Here is a 27446-nt window from a genome sequence, read left to right on the forward strand (position 1 = left end):
GAGAAGGAAATGGCAACACGTTCCAGTATTCTTGCCTGGGAAATCCCACGGACAGAGAAGCCTGGCCAGCTTCAGTCCACAGGGTCGCAAAAGAGTTGGACACGACTTAGTGTCTAAACAACAGCAATGCATAACTGAGCCACTGTGCTGGACATCGGAAACTAACTCAGCATTGTCAATCAGCAAGACTTCAATTAAAATAAGTCAACTCAAAACAGATCACGGGGGACTTCCCTGGAGGTGCAGTGGTTAAGACGCCCAGCCCCCAATGCAGGGGGTGTCAGTTCAATCCCTGGCTGGGGAATAAGATCTCACATGCTGTGCAGTGCAGTGTAAAAAATTAAAAATAAGTAGACAATAAATTTTAAAAATTTTTGAATAAGATTTAAAAATTTTTTAAAAGAATGAATCATAGACTTAGATGTAAAATGCAAAACTATAACACTTTGGGGGGAAAAAATTCTCATAGGAGACAATCTCTAGGCTCCAGGGTTAGGAATGCCGAAAGGATGTCCAAAGCACGAGCCACACACAGAAAAGCTGATAAATCGGACCTCAAAAAACTCAAAACCTTTCATTCTGTGAAAAAGAGGATACAGATACAAATCACAGACTGGGAGAAAATGTCTGCAAAGCGCACATTCAACAGAGGACTGGTGTCCAGAGTATAAAGAGCTCTCAAAACTTAACAGGATTAAAAAAAAAAAAAAAAAAAAAAAGACTATCCAATTAAGACAGGGAGAAAAGACATGCAGAGACATTTTACAAAGGAGGGCAGCCAGATGGCAAAGGGGCACACGAAAAGGTGTTCAAAACATCATCAGCCAGTAAAACAAGGCAAGCTAAGACCTCAGGGAGACGTCCCTACACCAGCCGGCCAACGTAGGACACAGTAACACCCGACGCCGGGGAGAAGCTGGACGAGCTCTCACGTTGCCGATGGGAATATAAAATGAAACGGCAACGCAGGGAAGTGCAGCGCTTTCTTAAAAATCTAAACACGCAGCTACTGTGCAACCCAGAGACGGCATGCGTGGGCATTTATCCAAGAAATGAAGACCAACGTTCACACAAAACCCACAACATTAATGCTTGAAAAGTGGAAGTCAAAGTGTCAGTCGCTCAGTCATGTCCAACTCTTTGTGACCCCATGGACTCTAGCCTGCCAGGCTCCTCTGTCCATGAGGTTCTCCAGGCGAGAATACTGGACTGGAGCCAGCTCCTACTCCAGGGGACCACCAGGGAAGCCTCTCTACAGAGTTCTGATGACAGAGAGGCCAACTCCAGAGAGCTGATTGACTGTATAATTCCATTTCTGCATGATTACTGGAATAAAATTATAGAGATGGAAGACAGATTAGGGGTTGCCGGGGGCTGAAAAGCAGGTGAGGCAGGGGGGAGTCTGTGAGAGACGCTGGTGCTGATGGGGACGCTTGTACCCTGACCGTGACATTGTCAGCGTCCTACTAAATGTCGTCACTTGGTTCTGCAGGATACGACGTGTGGGGCAGACAGGGTAGAGGGTACGCAGGACGGCTCTGGATTCTTTCTTACAACTGCAATTATTGCTAAAATAAAGAGGTTCTTTTTATTTTATAAAGTCCACTGTGGAGAACAGAACAAATGAAGTCACACAGAGCTGCCTGTGACTGAAGATACATGGTTCTATTTCAAGGCATACACCCAAACTTGATAAGAACATTAGGTCCAGGACTTCCCTGGCGGTCCAGTGGTTAAGGATCCACCTGCCAATACAGGGGACATGGGTTTGATCCCTGGTCTGGGAAGATTCCACATGCCCCCGAGCAATGAATAAGCCCAAGTGCTCCGGAGCCCATGCTCTGCAACAAGATAACCCACGGCAGTGAGAAGCCCGAGCACAGCAGCCAAGTGTGGCCCTGCTCGCCGCAACCAGAGAAACGCCCTCGTAGCAATGAAGACCCAGTGCAACCAAAACTGAATTAAAAAAAATTTTAAGCTTAAAAAAGGAACACATGACCACCACAAAACTTGACCCCTTAATCTTCGTAGCAGCTCTCTACCTCACAGCCAAAAAGTGGAAGCAATCTGTACGTCCAGCAACCCACGAGTACATGAATAAAACGTGATCCGGCCCCACGAGTACATGAATAAAACGTGATCCGGCCCCACGAGTACGTGAATAAAACGTGATCCGGCCCCACGAGTACGTGAATAAAACGTGATCCGGCCCCACGAGTACGTGAATAAAACGTGATCCGGCCCCACGAGTACGTGAATAAAACGTGATCCGGCCCCACGAGTACGTGAATAAAACGTGATCCGGCCCCACGAGTACGTGAATAAAACGTGATCCAGCCATGCCACGGAGCCGCATTCAGTCCCGACGCTCTGACACACCACACACCCGGATGAACCCTGAAAACAGGACGCTAAATGAAGGAAGTCAGTCAACGGTTCCATTTACATGAAACGCTGGGGGCAGGCACACGCAGGGAGACAGAAAGCAGACGGGAGGCTGCCAGGGGCTGGGAAGGAGGGGATGAGAGTCGGGGGCAGACTGTTCACAGGTACAGGGTTTGTTTCAAGGGGGACAAAAATGTCCCAGAATTACCTGTGGTAATGGCTGAGCAGCCCAGGAGTCTACTAAAAATGCACTGCATTCTACCCTTCGTGTGGACTGCATGGTATGCAAACTACATCTCAAATTGTTGGGGGAAAAAAGCGAGCAGCGATTGGGTTCTAGGAAATTTTAAAAGCACCCACTTTACAGCAATCCTCCCTGTCCCCGCTGGAGAATAACTAAATTATTGAACTGTTTTAAAAGGTTAGCCTTCAGCATTCTGCAGCTATTTTTAGAAGTGCTCATCATTCCTGGGGAGATGGAAATTGTAATTATGAAGCGTCCTGAAACAGCTCTGTAACCCTGAGGACTCACCCCGGGCACAGAGTGGCCCGGTGTCCTGGGCTGGGAGTCAGGAGGCACCAGCCTGTGCCCCATCCCCAGGGACCCCCTCCACATGAGCAGAGTTCCTGGAATCCAGCTGCCTGGTCTGCAGCTCTACTCTGCAGCCACCTCTGACCATGTCCCAGCTAATTGTGTGAGATGGGAATGCATGAGGGTCACCCTAGCCCTGGAGATTAACAGAGCAGGCACAGAAGGCTTCCCCCGAGGGCCCCCATCAGAGGACATGTCACCACCTCTCTCTGATCCAGAAAGGCAGCAGGAATGGCCCCGTAACCGCAGGTCCTCTCAAGTGGGAGGAACCTGGTTCTGCCAAAAGTGAAAAGAAGCTGTTTCATCACAAACTAAAGTACAGGAATGGATCCAGCAATACCACTTCTAGGCGTATACTCTGAAGAAACCAAAACTGAAAAAGACACATGGATGGATGGATGTGAGAGCTGGACCATAAAGAAAGCTGAGCGCCCAAGAATTGATGGCTTTGAACTGTGGTGTTGGAGAAGACTAAGAGTCCCATGGACTGCAAGGAGATCCAACCAGTCCATCCTAAGGGAACATGGATGGATAAAGAAGCTGTGGTGCATACATACAATGGAACACTACTCATTCATAAAAAGGAATGCCCTTGAGTCAGTTCTAATGAGGTGGATGAACCCAGAGCCCGTTATACAGAGTAAAGTCAGAAAGAGGAAAACAAGTATCGGTTATTAACACATCTACAGGGGCTCTAGAAGGATGGTCCTGACGAATCTGTTCGCAGAGCAGCAGTGGAGATGCAGACATAAGAGGACAAACTTGTGTGCAAGGGTGGGGAGAAGAGGGAGAGGGCGAGATGAGTGAAGGGAGCAGCATGGATGCATCACACCAGCACATGCAAATCGACAGCCAATGGGAGCTCGCTGTAGGACTCAGGGAACTGCAGCAGGGGCCCTGGAACAACCTAGGGGGTGGGAAGAGGCGGGAGGTGGGAGGCAGATTCAAGAGGGAGGGCACAAATGTAAACCTACATTAATTCATGTCAAAGTACGACAGAAATCAAGCCAGTATTACAAACCAATCACCAGTCAAAAAATAAATAAATAAATATTTACAAAAAAACCCAACCAGTACAGGAATGAACCCAGCAATACCACTCCTCGGCGTATACTCTGATGAAACAAAACTGAAAAAGACACATGGATGTATGGATGTGAGAGTTGGACTATAAAGAAAGCTGAGCGCAGAAGAATTGATGCTTTTGAACTGTGGTGTTGGAGAAGACTCTTGAGAGTCCCTTGGACTGCAAGGAGATCCAACCAGTCCATTCTGAAGGAGATCAGCCCTGGGTGTTCTTTGGAAGGACTGATGCTGAAGCTGAAACTCCAGTACTTTGGCCACCTCATGCGAAGAGCTGACTCATCTGTAAAGACCCTGATGCTGGGAAAGATTGAAGGCAGGAGGAGAAGGGGACGACAGAGGATGAGATGGTTGGATGGCATCACCGACTCGATGGACATGGGTTTGGGTAGACTCCAGGAGTTGGTGATGGACAGGGAGGCCTGGCATGCTGTGGTTCATGGGGTCGCAGAGTTGGACACGACTGAGCGACTGAACTGAACTGAACTGAATGAGAATGAATGCTCCTAGCAGCATCATGCACAACAGTCAAAAAGTGGAAACAACCCACAGTCCACCAACAGAAGCTGGTGGCGGGTGGTGGCGCTCAGTCGTGTCTGACTCTGCGACCCCGTGGACTGTCGCCCACCAGGCCCCTCTGTCCATAGGATTCTCCAGGCAAGAACACTGGAATGGGTTGCCTTTTCCTTCTCCAGGGGATCTTCCTGACCCAGGGATCGAACCCATATCTCTTGCATCTCCTGCACTGGCAGGCAGATTCTTTACCACTGAGCCAGCAGGGAAGCCGAGACAGAAGAACAGAGGAAATGTGCTCCACCCACACAAGGGAAGAGAATTCAGCCATTAAGAGGGATGCCGCCCTGACGCGGCCACAAGGTGGACGAACGCTGGAAACGTTCTAATCACTGAGAGAAGCCAGACACAAACGCCCTCCCGTCGAACCAGCCGCTTACATGCAACGTCCAGAGCAGGGCAGTCCGCAAAGACGGAAGAAAGCAGAAGGGCGGCTGCTGGGGCTGCAAGGATGGGACTGTTCGTGGGTGACGGAACCAGGACTTTTTGTGCTAAATGCCACTGAACTGTACACTTTTAAATGGTTGGTTTTATGTGATCTCAACTCAATAATAAAGAACCTCATTTGCAAAAGCGCACAAGGATTCGGAGTCCACTTCACGGAGAAAGGGAGGAGAGAAAACCTGAAAACAAGGCCAAACGCCAGCATTCTCAGGGATGAGGAGGAAAGCGGGAAAACATCTGCATCAGCTTCTGTCCCAGCACCTTTCTGAGGCTGACCTTCCCGCAACCCTCTGGGAGTGCCAGAGTGTGGACAGCACCTCGCCACTGTACTGTCTGTGCCATGGCTTAAAAGTCTGGGGAGGCAAGAACGTGACTTCACCTGATCTACCCATTCTCCCGACGAGAAAACTGAGGCCAGGCTCCCAGAGCTGCTCAGCAGCCCCGCCTGGACCAGAGCTCCCACTCCTGCCTTTCTGCCATGGCCCCTCTGCTCCCTCTGAAAATCGCTAGAAGACCCTGTGGGTCCCTGACCTCCGGAGAACACTCTCAACTCTGCTTCTGCTCTGGCTCCATGACAGAGAGGGCAAAAGTGCAGGTGGAAACGAGCTTCATAACAGCTACCGCGTGAGATCACTCAGGAGCGAAGTTAAAGTATTAATTACGCCCGCCAGCTGAACCACAGAGCCCGTGACCCCTGAAAGCGTGAAACCCCAGCTGGGCCCTCGCTCGTGAGTGTGACGGTGACCAGCAGCGGGGGGACTAGACGCAGACGGGGCTGCCCCTAACCCACCCAGGGCACGCGCCTCCCAGTGCCCTGGCCTTGGCCAGTCTACTCGCTTCAGCCAAACGGGCCAGAGCAAAGGGACGCACGGGTGCTTGCTCCCTCTTGCTGTTCTCAGGGACCCTGAGACCTCCCAGTGACCAGGCCAGGCTGGCCTGCCAGAGGGGGGCGGCGAGAGCTGGATGATGCCGTTATGCCCACCCCAGCCAACAACTAGCCCACCCTAGCGATGTGAGTGACGCCTGCTCACCAGCCGACCACGGCTGAACTCAGTGACCACAAGAAGCACCCATCCCCCTCCTGCTCAAATGGTGAGATAAATAAACCAGGGGCTGGCAAACTGCTGCCCGTGGGCCAAATGCGGCCCACGGCTTGTTGCTCTAAATAAAGTTTTATTGGGGCACAGCCATGACCATTCGTTCACAAAATGCCCGTGACTGCTGTTGCTTTGTAGAGAGACTTGACAGCATAAAGCAAAAAATATTTACTCTCTGGCCCTGAAATGAGCAGTTGTCATTTTACCCTAAGCTCTGCAGGCTTTTGTTACACAGGTTGGTAGCTGACAGACCGCCATCTAATTGTTACTGATCAGGTCGGTGTGACCAGCCCCACACGGTGGAGGAGCAGGTGACGCCCAAGGTCACACAGGTGGTTCACGCAGGCAGCGGCCACAAAGCAGAACGGAGCTGTGGCTTGTCCAACACCAAAGGCCCTACCTACCCTGCCACAGTGCAGGCTTTCCAGAAAGGGCTCCTAACAGGATCACTAATTTAATATATACTCCACCCCCACCTTCCAGGCCCTCCCCTCCCTCTTCAATAAACAACTGCAGGATAAAGTTTCAAATGAACCAAAAGCATTGCCAAAAAGACCCACTTGGAACAGTCCCCACCTCTGCCTGGAGATCCTGGGGGGTGAGGCTGTCAGCCCCGCTGGGAGCCCCCCAGGGGACCTCCGCAATGCACCAGGGAGCAGAGGAGCTCGGGTGGGTCCCCAAGGCTTTCGAGGACCCCTGCAGGGGCAACTGGTACCCAGAGAGGTTGCTGGGTCCCTGCCCCCACACTGTCACCCTGAGCCCCCCATAAACCCAACGCACTCACAGCTCAGACGAGAAGCTGTGCAGAGACCAGACGGGGCAGGAATCCACAACGGGGCCTGCACAGGAGGTGCCAGGAGAAGAGCGGAAGGGAGTTCACCGACTCGACCCGCACGTGGCCCGGGTCCAATTGGAACAGCTCGAGCAGACAGGTGTTGCCAACAACGGTGATGTGAGCACCTCACAGCACACACAGGTGGATCTCGGTGAGACGGGCTGGGACCTGGCGCCCTTCGCCACGGTGCCCACACCTGCACGCACCTCTACTCCAGCAAAAAAACCATCGGGAACTTAAAACAGCACTGCATGGGCAGTTGGGGCAAATCCTGCACGAAAGATACAAAGAGACCAAAAAACCCAACTGCCACTTCTGAAGAGCAGGGAGCAAAAGCAGGGTACTGGGCAAGCCCCCCGCACTCAACACCACCTAATGGGCAGGCAGACCACCTAAGTCACCCGTGTGACCCCTGGACACACCCTACCCTCACCTCATGTAAGCAACTAGCTCCTTCCCCCTCGGCGAAGAAGCAAGAGAACCTGCCAGTTGTTCTTGCTCCCCCTGGCTGCAGCAGGGGCCCCAATAAAGACCCTGTGTGGCCTCTGATCAACTTCTATTGATTAAGAAGGCCAAGAACCCTGGTCAGTAACAACAGTCTCAACTTTATGTAGAGGTTTCATTTAATGGTCAGCGTCGCCAGAGATATGTCATTACCCCATTTTCAGGAAGAAGAAACTGAGGCCCAGAGAGGTCAGCTGGCTGGCCCAAGGTCACACAGCAGTCACGTGTCAGAGCACAGGCACCACCTGCTTGGAGGACACCAGAGCATGCACGGGGGGGGCCTGTCAAATACTCCCCAAAGCTGCAAAGACTCAGGAGCAAGAACAGAGATGTAAGACCACAGGAGCCCTGCTCCATCCTGGGCTGCGATACTCCCCACATGGACACTGGACACCCCCGACCACAGCCTTGAGGACGATGCTCCGGATCACTACACACATGCATTCCTGCCAAGACAAAGGCACTGCCCAGGCCCTGGGCCTGCTGGAGTCAGAAGGGTGTTGGAGAAGCTGAACCTGCCTGCATCCTCGTCCCTCCTCCCAGAGGTTGGGGGATGGGGCTACCCAAACACAGAGGCGCTGGGCAGACTTCATAGTAAGTGGTCAGCAGAGACATCAGGATGGCCAGGCACTGGGGGAGAGACGCAGGACAAAACGCTCACATCCTCCAGCTCTGAGGCTGGCCTGGTCAGAGCACAGAGGCACCTGCTGGGCTCAAACCCCAGTCACTGTGCCTCTCTGGGCCTCAGTCTCCCCTTCTGTAAAATGGGTATAAAAATACTTCCTCCACCCCCAGGGTGGATTGTGAAGACGCCACGAGATCACAGGCATGGAAGTGCCTGGCACAGGTAGGCAACGACACGTATTCTGACAAAAGCTGGCAATAAAATGCAAATAATAATAAGCTACCCACAATAATGCAATAAAATGCAAATAATAATAATCAAGCTACCCACAAAGATATACATAGCTTTTTTTATTATTTTATCTTATTCTGTTTTATGTGATGGCATTGTTTATTACAATGTAATTAAGTAAGCCCAGTAAAGAAATCATTTTTGCCTCAAGACGTGGAGTGTCGTGGAGCTGGCTGAGTGGTCCGTTACCCTGGAGGTATTTCCTGTCTTCTGGGAAAGCCCCAAACCACCCCTCCTTCCCGCAGGTTACTGACCCCACAGCCAAGCACGGGTCACGTGTCGCTGGGGAATCTGTGCGTTTCAGGTGACTGCACGCCCCGGCGGCCTGAGCGCTGTGCAGACACTCCAGTGGAGGCCAGAAAACTGTCCGTGTGTCCAGGGACAGCAGCGAATGTTACATAATAATAATCCTGTTCTGTCCAGGGGCAGCAACTAATGTTAGATAATAACACTACTATTCCCAGGCACTTCCGGTAAGAATCCAGGTGTTTCGGGGTTTTTTTGAGAATAAACCCCAAAAGCTATTTCAGTGGGCCTGGTCTGGGTGGAGTGTCTACACTAACCCACGCGGGCCTCAGGGTTTAGGGGAAGCCGCTCAGCGCCGGGGGTCAGGGGTCCCGCAGGAACCCTACTGGGACTTGTCTAGGTCCCGTCTCCTTTCTGAGGCCCAGTGTTCTCCCAAAGGCGGGACCTGGGCCCCCAGCACCAGCATTCTGGAACCCTGATCCACCCTGGTTAGTTCTGGGGTCCCCTCCGCCCCCAGTTTCTCTGAGAGGTGGGACTGAGCCCACCCTGGAGTAGAAAGCTGACAAAAGAGAGGTTCTCACCTCTCTCTCTGTTCCTCCAATGAAGTCCTACTGCTAAACCCAGGAATCACCTCTGCAGAAAGGGGGCTCCATCCGAGAATGAGACCGCGGGATGCCAGGTGGAAGCAGGAGGGACTTGAGGTGGGGGCAGGGGACGAAAAAATAAGGAAGCCGATCCCAGCCCACAGCGAGGGATGCTACAAATCCACGTGGACAGCTACAGAATTGAAACCACAAATGTAATTTTCAATTTCCGAGTAGCCATGTTTCAAACAGAAAAAAGAAGAAAACCAGTTGAAATGAATATTTATAATATATTTTCTGGAAACCAAGACATGTAAAATGCTAACATTTCAACTTGCGGCACTAGCCACGTTTCAAGGGTTCAATAGCTCCATGGGGCTGGCACCACCATACTGAACGAACAGAGCTGATCGGTGCCGACCTGGGTATCTTGCCCAGGAGGCAACAGTCCCATACCCACAAGGTAAGACACTGGCTCAGCGCTCTGGCATCGCCTTGGACTGGCTGGGCCCGCGGGTCCAGCCTGTCTAAGCTTGATCCTCCCTGATGGGGAGCCCTGAGCTGACCCATCCCTCTGATCGGACTCCTTTTCTCAACCACAAAAGGGAATGCTTTGCAACGTGGCTGTGTGCGGTCTAGAGGAGATCATATCGCCAAGTATCAAAGCTTCCTTCGGGGGACTGTAAACACTCATGGTGGACTTGGAGCCAGATCGATAGTAAAGCAATCCGCAGATGACTCGGGAGCCGGAGCCACGACAGAGCGGGAGGGGCCGAGCCAGCAGGCCAGGGGGTGGGTCCTCCTGTGCTGAGACAGACAAACTGGATCCACACGGGTACCAGACACAAGGTTTAAGTCCTGATGGAAGAAATAATACACGAGTGCACAGCAAAACACGGAAATGATCACAAGAGAGCTGAGGAGGATGTCTCATGGCAATGGGCTCAGAATGACTCGGAAAAGAAATCCTGGGTCACCAGAAGGCAGAGTCAGTGAATGAATCCATCCAGTCAAGGCCATGGTTTTTCCAGGAGTCATGTACACATGTGAGAGTTGGACCATCAAGAAGGCTGAGCGCTGAGAATTTGATGCTTTTGAACTGTGGTGCTGGAGAAGACTTTGGAGAGTCCCTTGGACTGCAAGGAGATCCAACCAGTCAATCCTAAAGGAAGTCAACCCCAAATATTCATTGGAAGGACTGATGCTGAAGCTGAAGCTCCAATCCTTTGGCCACCTGATGAGAAGAGCCAACTCACTGGAAAAGACCCTGATGCTGGGAAAGATTGAGGGCAGGAGGAGAAGGGGGCAGCAGAGGATGAGATGGTTAGACTGCATCACTGACTGAACGGACATGAGTTTGAACAAACTCCGGTAGATGGTGAAGGACAGGGAAGCCTGGCGTGCTGCACTCCATGGGGTCACAGAGAGTTGGACACAACTTGGCAACTGACCAGTGAAGTGAATGAGCGATATCATGCAGGAGGCCACTCTCCAGCCTGGTGCCCTCCTTGGTCCTGTCCTAGTCCCAGATAAGCCCACAGAGGGGAGACCCAGAATCCCAGGCAGCAGCACCTTTCCTCCCTGGGGGTGGGAACACTGGACGTGGAATTTCTCCAGCGTGTGAGGTCACCCCTACCTTATGGAGACACTCAGGAGGAAAGATGGGCCTCTTCCTGTAGGAAAGTAATCTGGCTAAGGAGAGTGATGAGAGAGTCTCAGCTTTGCCATCCTGAGACCAGACAGGCCTTGGGCTGCTCGCTGCTTTAAACCATGCCTTCTGAAAGGAGGGGCTTGAATACCCACATTCCCAGCAGCATCACTCACAACAGCCAAAAGGTGGATGCAACGGAGTATCCGTGGACGGATGAACAGATACACAAAATGTGGTCCATCCACACAATGAAGGTGGTGGCTGCTGTTCGGTCACTCAGTCCCATCAGACTCTCTTGCAACCCCATGGACTGTAGCCCGCCAGGCTCCTCTGTCCATGGGATTTCCCAGGCAAGACTACTGGAGTGGGTTGCTATTCCCTTCTCCCAGGGATCCTTCCCACCCAAGGATCAAACCCGAGTCTCCTGCTCGGCAAGTAGATTTTCACCACTGAGCCACCAGGGATTATTGGGCCTTAAAAAGGAAGGAAATTCAGACACAAGCCACAACACGAATGAACCTGGAGGACACTATGCCCAGTGAAATAAGCCAGACACAGAAGGACAAGTAATGTGTGTTTTCACTTATATGAGGACTACAGTCTTCAAATCCACAGAGACAGAGAGCAGGATGGTGGGGGCCAGGGGCTGGGGGAGGAGACGGGCAGGGAGTGTTTATGGGGACAAAGCGTAGATGGATGATGGAAGGCTCTGGAGATGGATGGTGTGATGGTCGTATGACAGCGTGAACGCTCTTAATGCCACTGAGTTGTGGGCCTAACGAGGTTCGGTCAGTGAGTCAGGTCAGTCGCTCAGTCATGTCTGACTCTCTGTGACCCCATGCACTCCAGTACACCAGGCTTCCCCGTCCTTCACCATCTCCTGGAGCTTCTCAAACTCATGTCCATTGAGTCAGTGATGCCATCCACCCGTCTCATCCTCTGTTTCCCCCTTCTCCTCCTGCCTTCAATCTTTCCCAGCATCAGGGTCTTTTCCAATGAGTTGGCTCTTCGCATCAGGTGGCCAAAGGATTGGAGTTTCAGTTTCAGCATCAGTCCTTCCAATGACTATTAGGGACTGATTTCCTTTAGGATGGACTGGTTGGATCTCCTTGCAGTCCAAGGGACTCTCGTGTCTTCTCCAGCACCACGATGGCGGGGTCCAGGGGCTGGGGGAGGAGATGGTGAGTGAGCATCTTAACGTAGTTAAGATGGTAAATTGTATGTTACATACATCTTAGCACAACTTAAAAATGTTAAGTGCAAAAAAGTGCTTTCCACATCGATTTCCATCCAATTCCTTACTTCTCACTTACAGCTTCCCTCCCCGCCTTCAAGTCAGGCTCAAGTGCAGCTCCTCCGGGAGGCTCACCCTACCCACCCTCCATCCCAACCCCCTTACCAGGCTCTCCTTCCCACTGGGCCACGGAGGTGCCTCTCTGCCAACCGTCTTCTCACAATCTGTCTCCTCCGGCTACAGCTAACACTGAGAGAGTAGAAAGGAGGCGATCATAAACGCGAGGGTGGAAAGTAATGAAAACGAACGTAGAAAAACAGAGCAAAACATGAGACCAAAGTTGGTTCTTTGAAAAAGTCAATAAAGTTGACAAGCTGTTCATTTAGAATGATTAGGACGGGGAAGCGCTCAAATCACCAAACTCAGAAATGAAGGGGGGACACTTTTACCAGCCTCGCGGGAACACAGAGGAAGACAAGGGAGCGCTATGGATGACGGAAGGACAATGGATTAGATGCTGAGAGCAATCAGACAGATTTTAGTGAAATGCAACCAACCATCGGGACTCAAGAAGAAACAGAAGGCCTGGGCACACGAAGACCAGGCAGGGAGCCAGTTACCAAAGTCAAAACTTCACACAAAGAGAAGCTCCGGCCCAGGCAGCCTCACTGGTGAATTCTACCAAACATTTAAAGAATTAATTTCTCAAAAACATACAGGTTCCTCCTATCAGAGCAGCACTATTCTTAACAGCCAAGACATGGATGCAACCTAACTGTCCATCGACAGAGGAATAGATGGAAGGTGTGGTGCATTATACAATAGAATATTGCTCAGCTACTAAAAAGAATGAAGTAATGCCGTGTGCAGCAACACGGATGGACCTGGAAGTTATCACACCAAGTGAAGTCAGAGAAAAACAAGTATCGTATGATACCACTTCCATGTGGAATGGAAAACACGGCACAAATGAACTTGTCTATGAAACAAAAACAGCCTCACAGACACAAAGCATAGACATGTGGTGGCCGGGGGGTGGGGGGGTGGTGTAGAGGAAGGGGGATGGAGCTCGGAGCTTGGGTTAGCAGACGCAAACTATTATATGTAGACTGGACAAAAAACAAGGTCCTCCCAGGTGGCTCAGCGGTAAAGAATCCACCGGCCAATGCAGGAGACACAGAGAGTGGAGTTTGATGCCTGGGTCGGGAAGATCCCCTGGAGGAGGAAATGGCAACCTGTTCCAATATTCTTGCCTGGGAAATCCCATGGACAGAGGAGCCCGTCAGGCTACAGTCCGTGGGGTCACAAAGAGACACAACTGAGCATGATACATCTACACAGGTACTGTACAGCACAGGGAGCTATATTCAATATCCTGTGATAAATTATATATATGTACATGGAAAAAACACCAAAAAAAGGATTTATACATGTGTATAACTGAATCAGTTTGTGGTACAGCAGAAATTAAACTTACAGTGTCATAAATCAACTGTACTTCAATTTAAGAAAAAAAGAATTAATACCAACTCATTGCAAATTCTTCCAAAAAATAGAAGAGAATACACCCCAACAATTTTATAAGGCCAATATTACTGTGATACCATCCCAAGACAACTACAGACCCATAGCTCTTATGCACATACACACAAAAAACTCAGCAAAATTCTAGTAAACTGAATCTGGCAGCTTACAAAAAGGATTATAAACCATGACCAAGTGGGATTTATCCCAAGAATGCAAAATTGGTTTAACATCGAAAAATCAATTAATGTAAGACACCATATTAATAGAATAAAGGACAAAATGCAGCTGATCCTCCCAAGAGATACAGAAAAGGCACTTGACAAACACAGAGCCACTTCACGAGGTAAACACTCAGCAAGGAAAAGAGAACCCCTTCAGCCTGACAGGGCATCCGCACGGCGCCCCCCACCACCGTCACACGTGATGGTGAACGGCTGGAGGATTCCTGAGACCAGGGGCCGGACCCGGTGCGCCTTCTCACCACCTCCATTCAACGGTGTCCCGGGGGTTCCAGCCAGGGCGCCTGGGCAAGACAGTGAAACAGAAGCACCCAGGCTGGAAAGGAAGAAGTGTGGGAAGACCTCACCTCTCAGGTGAAGTCTGCCTCCCTCGCAGGGGCTGCCCCGGCCCCCAGCCGCCTCTGTCCACCCGTCCCTCTGCACCTGGTCCCCCTCCGGGATCAAGACACAGTCATCTCACCTAAGGAACTGCCTGGCTGCCCACTGTCACCGCCACACCATCTAGCTTTCCGGGTGGCTCAGAGGTGCTGCAGGAGACGTGCGTTCGATCCCTGGGTCGGGAAGATCCCTGGGGGAAGGAAGTGGCAACCCACTGCAGTATTCTTGCCTGGAGAATCCCATGGACAGAGGAGCCTGGCATGAGGCTATCCATAGGGTCGAAAAAGAGTCAGACACAACCCCCGCTGTGGATCGAAGCAGCTCTGGCCTGGCTGAGCCCACGTCCCACCACCAGCGGCCCGTCCCGTGGGGTGGGGACTGCTGACGACCCCCTGGACCAATGCCACACTTTTCACTGTCTTAGCTTGTTTTGCAAAACAGCTGTTGTTTTTGTTTTTCATAAAAAGACGTTAATTACATTAACACATATGGGTTTAGCTACTGTCATTTTTAAATGCACTGTTAAATATTTTTAAATTATCTTTTTAAACTTCTAACAGTGTGTGTGTGTGCACGTAAGTCGCTTCAGTCGTGTCCAGCTCTTTGCGACTCTATAGACCGTAGCCTGCCAGGCTCCTCTGGCCGTGGGATTCTCCAGGCAAGAAGACTGCAGTGGGTTGACATACCCTCCTCCAGGAGATCTTCCCAACCCAGAAAATGAACCTGCATCTCGTACATCTCCTGCACGGGCAGGCAGGTTCCTTACCACTAGCACCACCTGGGAAGCCCTTCTAATAGGATACATATCCATAGATACAACGCACATAAACAAAAAGCTCTCAGGGGTCCCTAAAACTCTTCAAAGAGGGGAGTAGGATCCTCAGACCAAAAGTTTGAGAAGCCCTGTGCTACCCTGCTGCATTCATCCTGCAAGGAGCAGAAAGGGAAGCTTGGCCATCATCCCTAAGATGACAGGGGGTGGGAAGGGCTGTGGTCGTTCAGTCGCTCAGTCGTGTCTGACTCTTTGCGACCCCAGGGACTGCAGCACGCCAGGCTTCTCTGTCCTTCGTTATCTCCCAGAGCTTGCTCAAACTCATGGCCACTGAGTCAGTGAAGCCATCCAACCATTTCATCCCCTGTCACCCCTTCTCCTCTTGCCCTCACCCTCCCAGCATCAGGGTCTTTTCCAAAGAGTAAGCTCTTCACATCAGGTGGCCAAAGGACTGCAACTTCAGCTTCAGCACCAGACCTTCCAATGAATATTCAGGACTGATTTCCTATAAGATTGACTGGTTTGATCTGCTTGCAGTCCAAGGGGCTCTCAAGAGTCTTCTACAGCACCACAGTTCTAAAGCATCGATTTTTCAGTGCTCAGCCTTCTTTACGGTCCAGCTCTCACATCCATACATGACTACTGGAAGAATCGCAGCATTGACTACACAGACCTTTGTCAGGAAGTGATGTCTCTGCTTTTTAATACACTGTCTAGGTTTGTCACAGCTTTACTTCCAAGGAGCAAAGCATCTTTTAATTCCATGGTTGCAATGTCCACATTGATTTTGGAGCCCGAGAAAATGAAATCTGACAGTTTCCATCATTTTCCAGTAATTTCCCCCATCTGCTTGCCATGACATGATGGGACTAGATGCCATGATCATAGTTTTTTGAATGTTGAGTTTTAAACCAGCTTTTTTACCCTCCTTTCGCCTTCATCAAGAGGCTCTTTAGTTTCTCTTCATTTTCTGCCATTAAAGTGGTATCATCTGCATATTTGACGTTATTGATATTTCTCCTGGCAATCCTGATTCCAGCTTGTGATTCATCCATCCCAGCATTTTGCATGATGCACTCTACATATAAGCTACATAAGTAGGGTGACAATATATAGCCTGTCGCACTCCTTTCCCAATTTGAAACCAGTCTGTTGTTCCATGTCCAGTTTTAATTGTTGCTTCTTATCCTGCCTACAGATTTCTCTGGAAGCAGGTAATGTGATCTGATATTCTCATCTTATTAAGAATATTTCACAGTTTGTTGTGATCCACAGCCAAAGGCTTTAACAGAGTCAATGAAGCAGAAGTAGATTTTTTTTTTTGGAATTCCCTTGCTTTTTCTATGATTCAGCATATGTTGGCAATTTGATCTCTGGTTTCTCTGTCTTTTCTAAATCCAGCTTGTACATCTGGAAGTTCTCAGTTCACATGGTGTTGAAGCCTCGACTGTAAGCTTTTGAGCATCACTTTACTAGCGTGTGAGATGAGTGCAACTGTGCGGTAGTTTGAGCATTCTTTGGCATTGCCTTTCTTTGAGACTGGAATGAAAACTGACCTTTTCCAATCCTGTGGCCACTGCTGAGTTTTCCAAATTCGCTGGTATAATGAGTGCAGCACTTTCACAGCATCAGTTTTTAAGATTTGAAATAGCTCAGCTGGAATTCCATCACCTCCACTAGCTTTTTGTTTGTAGTGATGCTTCCTAAGACCCGCGTGACTTCACATTCCAGGATGTCTCGCTCTAGGTGAGTGATCACACCTTTATGGTTATCTGGGTCATTAAGAGCTTTTTTGTATAGCTCTTCTGTGTATTCTTGCCACCTCTTCTTAATATCTTCTGCTTCTGTTAGGTCCATACCATTTCTGTCCTTTATTGTGCCCATCTTTGCATGAAATGATCCCTTGGTATCTCCAGTTTTCTTAAAGAAATCTCTAGTCTTCCCCATGCTATTGTTTTCCTCTATTTCTTTGCACTGGTCACTTAAGAAGGCTTCCTTATCGCTCCTTGCTATTCTCTGGAACTCTGCATTCACTTGGGTGTATCTTTCCCTTTCTCCTTTGCTTTTTCACTGCTCTTCTTTTCTTAGCTATTTGAAGGCCTCCTCAGACAACCACTTTGCCTTCTTGCATTTCTTTTTCTTGGGGATGGTTTTGGTCATCACCTCCTGTACAATGTCACAAACCTCTATCCATAGTTGTTCAGGCACTCTGTCCACCAGATCTAGTCCCTTGAATCTATCCATCACCTGCACTGTACGATCATAAGGGATTTGATTCAGGTCATAGCTGAATGGCCTAGGGGTTTTCTTTATTTTCTTCATTTTGAGCCTGAATTTTGCAATAAAGAGCTGACGATCTGAGCCACAGTCAGCTCCAGGTCTTGTTTTTGCTGACTGTATAGAGCTTCTCCATTTCCGGCTACAAAGAATATAATCAATCTGACTTCGGTACTGACCATGTGGTGATGTCCATGTGTAGAGTGGAGGGAAGGGAGGGTCCCTAATTCTGCACCGTGGGGTGGACGGCTGCCTGGCACAGGTCCTGGCAGACAGGCTGGCTCCTTCCACCTTGGTTTACTCCCCCGGAGAATGGGCGTGAAGACACAAGTGCCCACTTTCGGGACCGCATGGCAGACGGGGCGCGTCCACGCCAGGAACCCTGCAGGCCCACACGCTCGCTGTCACCCTGATATTTTTTTTATTTTTTATTGAAGGATAATTGCTTTACAGAATCTTGTTGTTTTCTGTCAAACCTCAACGTGAATCAGCCACAGGTACACATATATCCCTCATCAAGATGGGCCACCGAGAAAGAGAGACGGAGGGAAAGGCGACTCTGGGAGCCCGTCTGGCCCTACAGCGGCAGTAACCGCCTGGCTCCCCTAATACACCCCCTGACCCTGGTCTGAGTGGGTATCCGCCCCCCTCAACCCAAAGACCCTCATCAGAAACAGGCTGATGGAGAGACGGCAGAATCCAGACACCCCTGCCGTCACTCGCCGGCCCGGGACACGCCCAGAATGACCCCGAGGAATCAGGACACACCCACACAAGCGGCCCCCACGCAGTTCTGGACCATTTTCCTGCAGGAAAACCAAGAAGCCTTGAAACCCTTGGAAACCCAGAGCGTGCCAGTTACCACCCCACGTCTGGAGAATCATTAACCACACACACCAGGCTCGCCACAGCCGTCTTCAGGAATTCCACCCCCAGCTTCACCTGGACTCCGCATTCAACAACAAAACCATTTAACCACAGCTGAAGGTTTGCCCCACCCCCTTCCCCGGGCGCCAGCTTTATGAACACCCCTGCGGTCATCCGGGTGGATGTAAATCCACGTGTCACCTGCCACAGCCCAGCATCCTGGAGGCGGTGGCAGGGAGGGGCCAGACTGTCCCTGGGTCTAAACCCTCAGGGTGAGGCCAAGAAAGAGCGGGCCAGTGGCCTGCCTGGGCGCTGGACACCTGCGTGGGAGGGGAAGTCTGGACCCACTGGTGCCATCCAGCCATGTGAGAAGGGCTACTCAGAACCGGTGCCCTCCCATCCCTGGGCAACAGAGAAGCAAGACCTGGTCCCTTCCTGGTGACGGGTCCCCCACGCAGCACAGGCCAACGCCAGTGCTTGCCAGACCCCTGTCCAGGGTGATGGGGGCGGGGATCAAGAAAATCCTGAGAAACGAGCCGCTGCGCCCTGGGCTTTGAGGGGCGCGGTCAAGCGGGCAGAAGCACCCCTCCACCACTCACCCTGCCTGCCTCCTCCTCAGGGCAGGGGGCCCAGAATTTCCAGGAAGGTTCCAGGGCTCATTTCCCTCCTCCAAGCAAGGCTCCAGCAGGTGTGACCCTCTACCTGGGCCCCTCCCGGGACTCAATCTGGAAAGCCATGGTCCCGCAGCTCCATCCTCCCCTTCACCAGGCCCAGGCCACGCCATAGGCCCGAGAGCCCCGGGAAGGGTCCTGGGGGGGAGCCGCTCCCCACCCGGCCAGGACGACAGGCCCTGCCTCTCTCTCCTGCGCAGCCCTGGGAGGAGCCCTGAGTGAGCAGTTAGGGGTAAGACATCCCGTCCACAGCGGGGAACCACCTGCCAGAACCCGGAGGGCTGGGCTGAATCTTACCCACCCTCCTCTCCTCCCCTGTGGGGGCTCCAAAGTGAAACCCTTTTCAAGGGGCCCAGTCTAAAGAGAATCAGTCTTCCCCGAAATCACTCTGTCACAGAAGGGCCTGGGACACATCCCTTTCCCCAGCAGCCCCTCCCATCTTTTACCTACCAGAAGCCTTCCAGCCCTCTCTGAATCTTGCGGGAAGCAGACTCCTGAACCCCAAACAAAGGCTTTAATTCAAACACCTGAAACACCCACCTCCTGATCGCTAAGAGTGGCATTTCCAGAAATATTTTCCATTTCTAAAAATCTGTAATGTACTTACACTGCTTGATTGCAGGGCTTTCTCAATCCAAAAGGGATTTTTTTTTTTTAATACTTAGTAGCTTGAGGTCACAGAAGAATTTTAAAGTCAATGTATGGATATTTTCCTTGCAGAGAACTACGCTTGATCAGTTAATAAGAGACCGACAAGCATGAAGACCCATAAGCTGGAGAGGACTCTTGGGAGTCCCTTGGACAACAGGGAGATCAAACCAGTCAGTCTTAAAGGAAGTCAACCTTGAATATTCATTGGAAGGATGGATGCTGAAGCTGAAACTCCAATACTTTGGTCACCTGATGCAAAGAGCCGACTCACTGGAAAAGATTCTGATGCTGGGAAAGATTGAAGGCAAAAGGAGAAGAGGGTTGCATAGGATGAGATAGTCAGATAACATCCTTTACTCAGTGGACATGAATCTGAGCAAACTCTGGGGAATAGTGAAGGACAGGGAAGCCTGGCATGCTGAGTCCATGGGGTTGCAGAGAGTTGGACACAAGTTAGCGACTGAACAACAAAGATAAAAGTCTATGATATCAGGGTAAAACGCCTCGGGGAAGCAGGGGGTATAAATCCAGGAAAGGAGAGGAGCAAAGAGCATCCCCTATAGGCCCTCAGTTACCTGTCAAGAAAAGGTGGGTATCAAGTCACACTTTAGGCTGCAGTAGATACAGTTAAAGTCAGGAACAGTTCCTTTCCAAATGTCAGTGTTTACTCCCCAGACCAAGCTCTACATCCCAGGCAAATATTTAAACCTACGAAGCACAACTTTAGAAGCTGACTTGCAAATGCAGTGGGGGCACTTCCCTGGTGGTCCAGTGGCGAAGACTTCGCCTTCCAGTACAGTGGGTGCGAGTTAGATTTCTGGTCGGGAGGCTAAGATCCCACATGCCTCTTGGCCAAAACACCAACACACATTAAAGAGAGCATCACATTCAATAAAGACTTTAAAAACGGTCCACATCAAAAACTCTTCAAAAACAAACACACGCAATGCTCTGGGACCCTTTATTTGGCAGGGAGAGTTGGCCAAAGTGAGTAACACACTCTTTCTGGAAGATAAGTCTGGACAATCCAACAGCGTTAAGTTTGGGTACAACATATAACCCTGGACTTGCCCAGCAGAGAAACAGAGTGTTCTATGACCAGGTGCCCACTGACGTGTAAGGAATTCCAGGAGACACCTGAGTGTGGTGGGCAGGTGTGTGACGACATCGTAGCGTGGCGACCTGGGAGGCCCTGAGACCCTTTCAGGCCCCTGAGGAGGCAGGGACATAGGAGGAGTGTCAGAGGGACACTCAGATGTCGGCCTTTCCCCCAGCCCCGCCCCATTCTCAAGGAAACCGTGGATTCTCAATGAGTGGAAAGCAGAAGCCTGTGAGAATCTCAATGGCTTAATGAAGGGATTTGTGTGTGTCGGTTTCTAACGGACTCATGAATCATAATAAAGGTGACTATAAAAAAAAAATAAAAAAATAGATGACTACATACCTAATAAAAAAGACAAGAAAGAAGGGAAGAAAAGTGGGAAGGAGGTGAAGGAAGGATGGATGGTACAAAGTGGGAGAGAGAGGTGGGAGGGAGAGGAAGGAAGGAACGGAGGAACTCCGTTTCCTCCGCAGCTTTGACCTCTGGAGCCCGTGGCTTCATTCAGTCCCGAGAGTCAAAGGAAGCACTCTGGAAACCTCCCCACGACCGTTTTCAAGCCCTGTCCCGCCCCTCCCTGCACTGGTTTCTGCCACTACCCCCACCCCCCAGGAGGTGACAGGAGCCTCAGCTGGCCTATCCCGGGGCACATCTGCCAGCTCTGACCCAGTGCACTGGCCCCGAGCCCCGGGCCGGCTCAGGTCTGCCCGGTGGGGACATGGGCTCCCCTTCCCCTTCCACCAAGACTGGAAGCCCGTAGGGTGGTGGCCAGGCCTGTGCTGGATGTATCCTTGCCACCCAGAGACCCACTTCAGAATGACCACGGGAGTCAGTGACAGTAACATTTTGAGCCCTTTCAAAGCATTTCTTGTATCTGCTTTCAAAGGAAAAAAAAAGGTCTATCACATCAGGAAGTGTGATCAGAAACTCTGGTTTTCATGCTGGCTACAGTTTTTCTCGCACCATAGTAACAAGAAAAATAAACTTCTAATGGGATGAGTTTTCCCGCTGGGTGACGTGTACGGTGTGGGGGCTCAGGGCTGGGCTCTTCCAGGCTGCCTGGTGCGACCCCAGCTCCCATATTCCCCTGCTGTGTGGTCTGGGGCAAGTGGCTTCCCTCCTCTGGGCTTCAGGCTCCTGATCTGTAAAATGGGAATAACCAATTGCACCTATCTCTTTATGGACGTTTTTGGGTTTTTTTGATGTGGACCATTTTTAAAAAACTTTATTGAATTGGTTACAATGCTGAAGCTGAAGTTCTAATACTTAGGCCACCTGATGGGAAGAGCCAGCTCATTGGAAAAGACCCTGAGGCTGGGCAAGATTGAGGGCAGGAGGAGAAGGGGCGACAGAGGATGAGATGGTTGGATGGCCGTCTCAATGGACACGAGTTTGAGCCTCTGGGAGACAGTGCAGGACCGGGAAGCCTGGCGAGCTGCGGTCCACGGGGCGGGACACCACTGAGAGACTGAACGACTACAGCAACGTTGCTTCTGCTTTATGTTTCGGACTTTGGGCCTCGAGGCCTGCGGGATCTTAGCTGCCCGACCAGGGACTGAACCGGCACCCCCTTCAATGCAGAGCGGAGTCTTATCCACTGGACCACCAGGGAAGTCCTTCTCTTCCTGGAGTTTCAGGAAACTTGGATGAGGTCATCTACAGCAAGGTACAGCGCCATGCTGGGCAGAAGGGGAGAAACTTAGAGTGGCCAGAGTAATAACCAGAGCATTCGTGATAGCTCCCAGGACATCACAGCCATGATCGGACACCCCAGGCCTCGGCCAGGTGTTCTGCGATTTCTTCCTTTCCCAGACTGGGCTGGGGACGCTCTCTGTGCCTACAGGACCCGACGGCCACACGCATCACAGCTCCTGTGCCACCAACACTAACTGTCCCCCCTCACATCTCCCCTCCAGCCTGGGACCTCCAGGGCGGCCCCCTGCGCCCAGCTCTGGGCCCCCAGATGACTATTTGATGGGCTCATGTTTGCCAGACATAGAAAAAATCCAGTATAACCTAGATCACCTCTGAATGAATGCCCAGTCCCTTATTCGGGTGGGCGGGTCAAGGCCAGATCACAAGGGTCTCCAGGCCTGGCTCTGAGCCCTTCACCCAGTCAGTCCCAGGTGAAGGCAAGGGAGCTTCCAAGACAAAAACGATCGGGCCTTTGTTTGGGGTGTTTTCCTCCTCAATCTAGTCCTTCCCACAAAGCAGAGGATTCAATAAATTGGCCCCGGGGGTGACTTGGAAGATCCTAAATGTTCCCTCCCTGGGGCTTGGGACAGTGTGAGGCGCAGGGAGTGTGTGCTTGTACGTTTTTCTCCAGGCTTCTCCAGCCACACACTCCCCCACCCCTGACTCCAGGAGCAACTACCGAGCACAGGTCTGCAAGCCTGTTGCCAAGCTGGGCCTCGGGTTTACCAGGCAGAAGCTGGAAGCCTGGGGAACTGAGTTCAGCAACCAGGGCCTGAGATCCACAGTGAAGGCGCCCCACAATTCCCTCAGCACCTCCCAAACTGAGCCCCACTTTGGAAAGCCTCCTGCACTCACCCAAGGTAACAAGGACACCAGGACTCTACCATCTGGAAATAGAGGGCATAAGACAAAGAATTATTTTCCCATAAAAATCAGTGTGACTACTGTTTTCCTGCACACTGGTTAACTCTCCACACCTTTCTCTTATTTCAAGCTTTTTCTTCCCTCTTTTTCATCACTGATGAAATACAAAATGCAGCGCTATCTTGGAATACCTTCCTCCTCCTCCTGGTGGCATGCCTCACACCTGACCCCACGGTCCAGGGCTTCTCCTACATAGGGGTCCCCCAGAGGCCTGGACCAAATCACCTGCCCGAGGTGACCCCTAGATGCCAGTAAGGGGGCTGTCCCCACAGCCCCAAGCACTTCAGAAAAACTAAAGAGGGAAAACCTCAGGGAAACACACCTGCATATGAATAGGGCTTTCTAAAGCAATTGTGCTGGGAGCCAGGAGGCAGAAAGATTCCGTCCCCTCCCCCACCCCCCAAAGGGATCCAATTCGTTCGGAGCGGCCTAAAGCTGTCAACATTGCCCACAGGGAAGCACCTTTATAGGCAAAATCACTTTATTCGTCAAGGACTCCTTTTGATTCCAGAAGAATTACAGCCTCTTCCAAAGGAGCCCAAAGAAGCACCAGCTTTCCACTCAATTCTTTCTTCTTGGAAAAGCAGAAATTCCCCAGCACAATAATGGAACCGGCTTCCAGGAGAGGATGAGATGGTTAGATAACATCACCGACTCAACGGGACATGAATTTGAGCAAACTCCAGAAGATAGTATTCTTGCCTGGAGAATCCCCATGGACAGAGGATCCTGGCCGGCTATAGCCATGGGGTCGCAAAGAGTCAGACACACACACACACACACACACACACACACACACACACACCCCGGAAGACAGTGGAGGACAGAGAAGCCTGGTGTGCTGCAGGCCATGGGGTCACAGAGTCAGACACGATTTAGTGGCCGAACAGCCACACTGACCTTCCCCATTTAATCACCGCCAAGCCCTCAGAGGGTACAAAGTTCCAGGCACACAGACGTTCAACCTTTTTATCAAATAGCACCCTTGTTATCCCGGACAAGTGGTTTGAAAACTCAGGTCTCCAAAAGCAGCCACCTCCGGGGGCTCTTCGGGACATCCCGAAGCCCCCAGGCGCGGAACAGGTGGTCACCAAGGATTCCTGACCGCGGCCAGCAGGACACTGGCATGGAGGCCGGACCCAGCACCCACCGGCTCTCCCTGAGGCCGGGTAGGCCCAGCCGGCCGAGCCGAGGGCAAGTCCCAGGCAGAGACCGAGCGGCCATCCCTCCGAGGACGACTTCCGAAATTACCTCCCTGCTTCTTGGAGCTTAATTTAATTAGCGGGTTGACCTCATTAACGTTTGAACTTGAGTTTCAAACAAAAAGAGGTCATGAAACTATCCAATTTACTACCTCGAACTTCCACACGGGAACCAATTTATTTTCAGAAAATCTCTGAGGACCCCTGGGACCATGCCCATAGCTGCTGCCCACCGGGGCCCCCAGGTACCCCGGGCTGAGCTCCCATCCGGGGGCCCAAGCGACTTCTCAGATCCAGCCGCCTAGGGTCGCTTTAAAAGCTCCGCCTAGAAAGCCCACTGTCACCAGCAGCGGCCTCGCCCCCTTCGGACACCCCCAGCCCCACGGAAACACTGACCTCGCCAACACGCCCACCCTCCCATCCCGTGCCGTGTAGACGCACCTAGGCGCGGGAGGAGGCGCGCCGCGGTCCAGCACCCTCCGAATTCCAGCGGCGACGTCCACCCCGTCCCCGGCACCTTCCGAACACGGGGCCAGGTCCACCTTGGCCCCCCACCCTCCGATCAGAGGCGGCGAGGCCCTCCACCGGGATCATACCTGCTCGCAAAATCCAGCGGCCCCAGCTCAGGCGGCGAGTGCGCGGTTGCGGTCTCCAGGCGCCCCCCGCGGCCCGGACACCTTGCGGAGGAGCCAGGGCCACGGCGCTGCGCGGGCGGAGCTGCCCGGCAGCCGGGGAGGGATGCCCGGGCGAAAGTTGCCAGGGAAACTTGAGCAACTCGAGCGCGCCGGTGCCAGCCTCCTGCATAATTCACGGGCGGCGGCGGCGGAGCAAGGGGGGCCACTCACCTGCCTCAGTCGGGCCCCCCAACCCGGCTGGGGCGCGCGGCGGGCAGAGGCCGGGCATCTGGCTGGGGCTCTGCTCGACCCCGGGGACCCGAGGGTCCATCCACGACTCCCGGGCCTGCGCCAGGTGCGCCGGCCCCGGCCTCGCAGAGCCCTCTGCTCCAGCCGCGCGCACCTGGATGGGGGCTCTGGTAGCCGGTGCGGGGCCGGGGTAGCCGAGGCAGGGTCTCCGGGGACCTTGCGACCGCGGCACGGGTCCCCGCCCCCCGCGCGCCCTCTGGCGGCCCCGTGCCAGTTCCACCGCCAGGCATGCGGGCCCAGGTACCCGCGCCAGTGGGCGGCGACCTAGGGCAAGGAGACCCCGGGCAAGAGGCGGAGGTAGGTCCATCTGCGGTGCCCCAAGGGGAGGCGCTAGAGGTGAAGGGGGTTCATGGGCGCGGGGGACGAAGAGGGTGCTCCTGCGCTCTGCCCCACGCCGCTTCCAAAGCAGTTTAAATCGACCCCTAGTCCCGAACGAAACAGTGGGGGAGGCTGGGTGGGGATGTCTCTATAGAGAAGTGAGTCCCACCAGGACTCGAAGGACCCTTTCCCAACCCCCCACCCTCAGCCTCTGTGAGTCCAGGACCGCGCTTACCCAGTGGTTGGTGCTCCTGGACGCCAGAAGCACCCACAGGGCAGCTGATCCGCACGGCCGGGCTCCTAAGGGACCAGCCACTGTCCTTCCCGGCCACACACGGTGCCCCCCCTCCACCCCCACCCTGCAACCGCAGCGCCCCGCGATGCCCCCACCCCACACCCCGCCGCCTCCGCCTCACCTGGCTCGGGGCGCGGCTCCGGGAGTCCGGGCGGGTCGGAGCCCCCAGGGAAGGGCGGGAGTCTGCGCTCTCCGGGCTCGGCCGCGGGCTCCGGAGCTACGCCGAGCCCAAGCTGGCCGGAGCGCGGGAGCCGCCGCCGCCGCCGCTCAGGTGTCCGGGTGGTGGGGGGGCGGGGGGACGCTGCGGCCCCGCCCCGCGCGGCAGCCGGGCTGGGGGCTCCGGGCAGGGGCGGCCGGACAGCCCTTCCCCGGGCCGGCCGCGAGCGGTCGGGGCCAGCGAGGGTGGGGGAGGGGTCCCCTTGGCGCCAAAGGACGCGCGAGGCCCGGGACTCACGTGCGCCCCTCGTCCGGGGTCTCCTCCCGCCCCACGGAGGCCGGTCGACCCCTCCCCACCTGGCCCTGTCCAGCTGCAGCCCGCGGTGGCGACTCGGCCGCGGTGTGCGGGGTCTGTTGTAGCAACCGGGGGCCGGCGGGCGCCCGGGGCCGCCTCCGCCCGCCGCCCCGCCCCGCCCCGGGCTGCGTGGCTCGCCGCCCCCCCAACCGGTGAAACCCAGCAGACCTGAACGTCCCAGGATTTTGTAAAGCCCGGTTCCTTCTTCGCGGCCGGCTCCGGCCCGGGAGAGTTTTCTGTTTACAGGGCTCGGAAATGCAGAGCCGCCCGCACCTCTGAGGGTTTGCGGGGCAGATGCAAACTTTGTGCCTGGGCAGCGCGCCGCCGTCCGCCTGGATGGGCGCCTCCGTGCCGGGCGGGCCGATCCGCGTCTCGGCCCGCGGCCCTCCCACCCATCCCGGGTGGGGGAATTAAAGCCCGGGGCTCACAGCAGGCACCCTCCGGGGAATCCTGTTATTATCCAGGACCCCGGCAGCGCTAGGTTTGCCAAAAGCCCAAGGCGGATGTCCTAAGCCCCTGCCCCCCAGCCCCCGGCTCCGAGCTGGGAAGGTGGCTTTACTCCTCCCAACCTGGGGGTCCGAGCCACCGGCTCAAAACTTTTCTCAAGACCCTGATAATTCACTGGTCACTCCACCTGTCTCTGAGGACGCTAGGGAGGTTTCTGAGTCCTGAGATTGCCAGTATTCTGCCAAGGGAAAGCATTTCCGCCCGCCAAAGTGTGCACGTTTAAGGGGGGAGGGGGGGATGGGTGGTTGACAAACACCAGGGTCCGTCCGGGCTGTGACGTTCAGCAAGCCTTCCCCTATACAAAACCTCAATCCACGTCTCCCGGTGAAGAATATATACGTGTGTGTGTGTATATATATATATATATTTTTTTTTTTTAAGTCAATTTTATAGGACATGCCTGAGAGATCTGCATGGGCCAGTGACTTCAACATACCAAAGGCAAA

At 53.0% G+C, this 27446-nt stretch overlaps 1 protein-coding gene across 3 annotated transcripts in view; it reads right to left on the reverse strand.

The window, feature by feature from the left end:
• Positions 1-27199, reverse strand: part of SHANK2 (SH3 and multiple ankyrin repeat domains 2) — a 558458-nt gene extending 531259 nt beyond the window's left edge. For 2 of the 3 annotated variants that reach the window (XM_044943819.2, XM_044943818.2), the window contains exon 1: positions 25043-25163. The gene's annotated coding sequence lies outside the window, so the exon portion shown is untranslated. Of the gene's footprint in view, positions 1-25042; positions 25164-26103 lie in introns of those variants that run through there. The other variant, XM_044943817.2, reaches the window with a different exon arrangement.
• Between the last annotated feature and the right edge of the window lie 247 nt (positions 27200-27446).

The sequence above is a fragment of the Bubalus bubalis genome, chromosome 5, assembly GCF_019923935.1.
Source record: "Bubalus bubalis isolate 160015118507 breed Murrah chromosome 5, NDDB_SH_1, whole genome shotgun sequence".
NCBI lineage: Eukaryota > Metazoa > Chordata > Mammalia > Artiodactyla > Bovidae > Bubalus > Bubalus bubalis.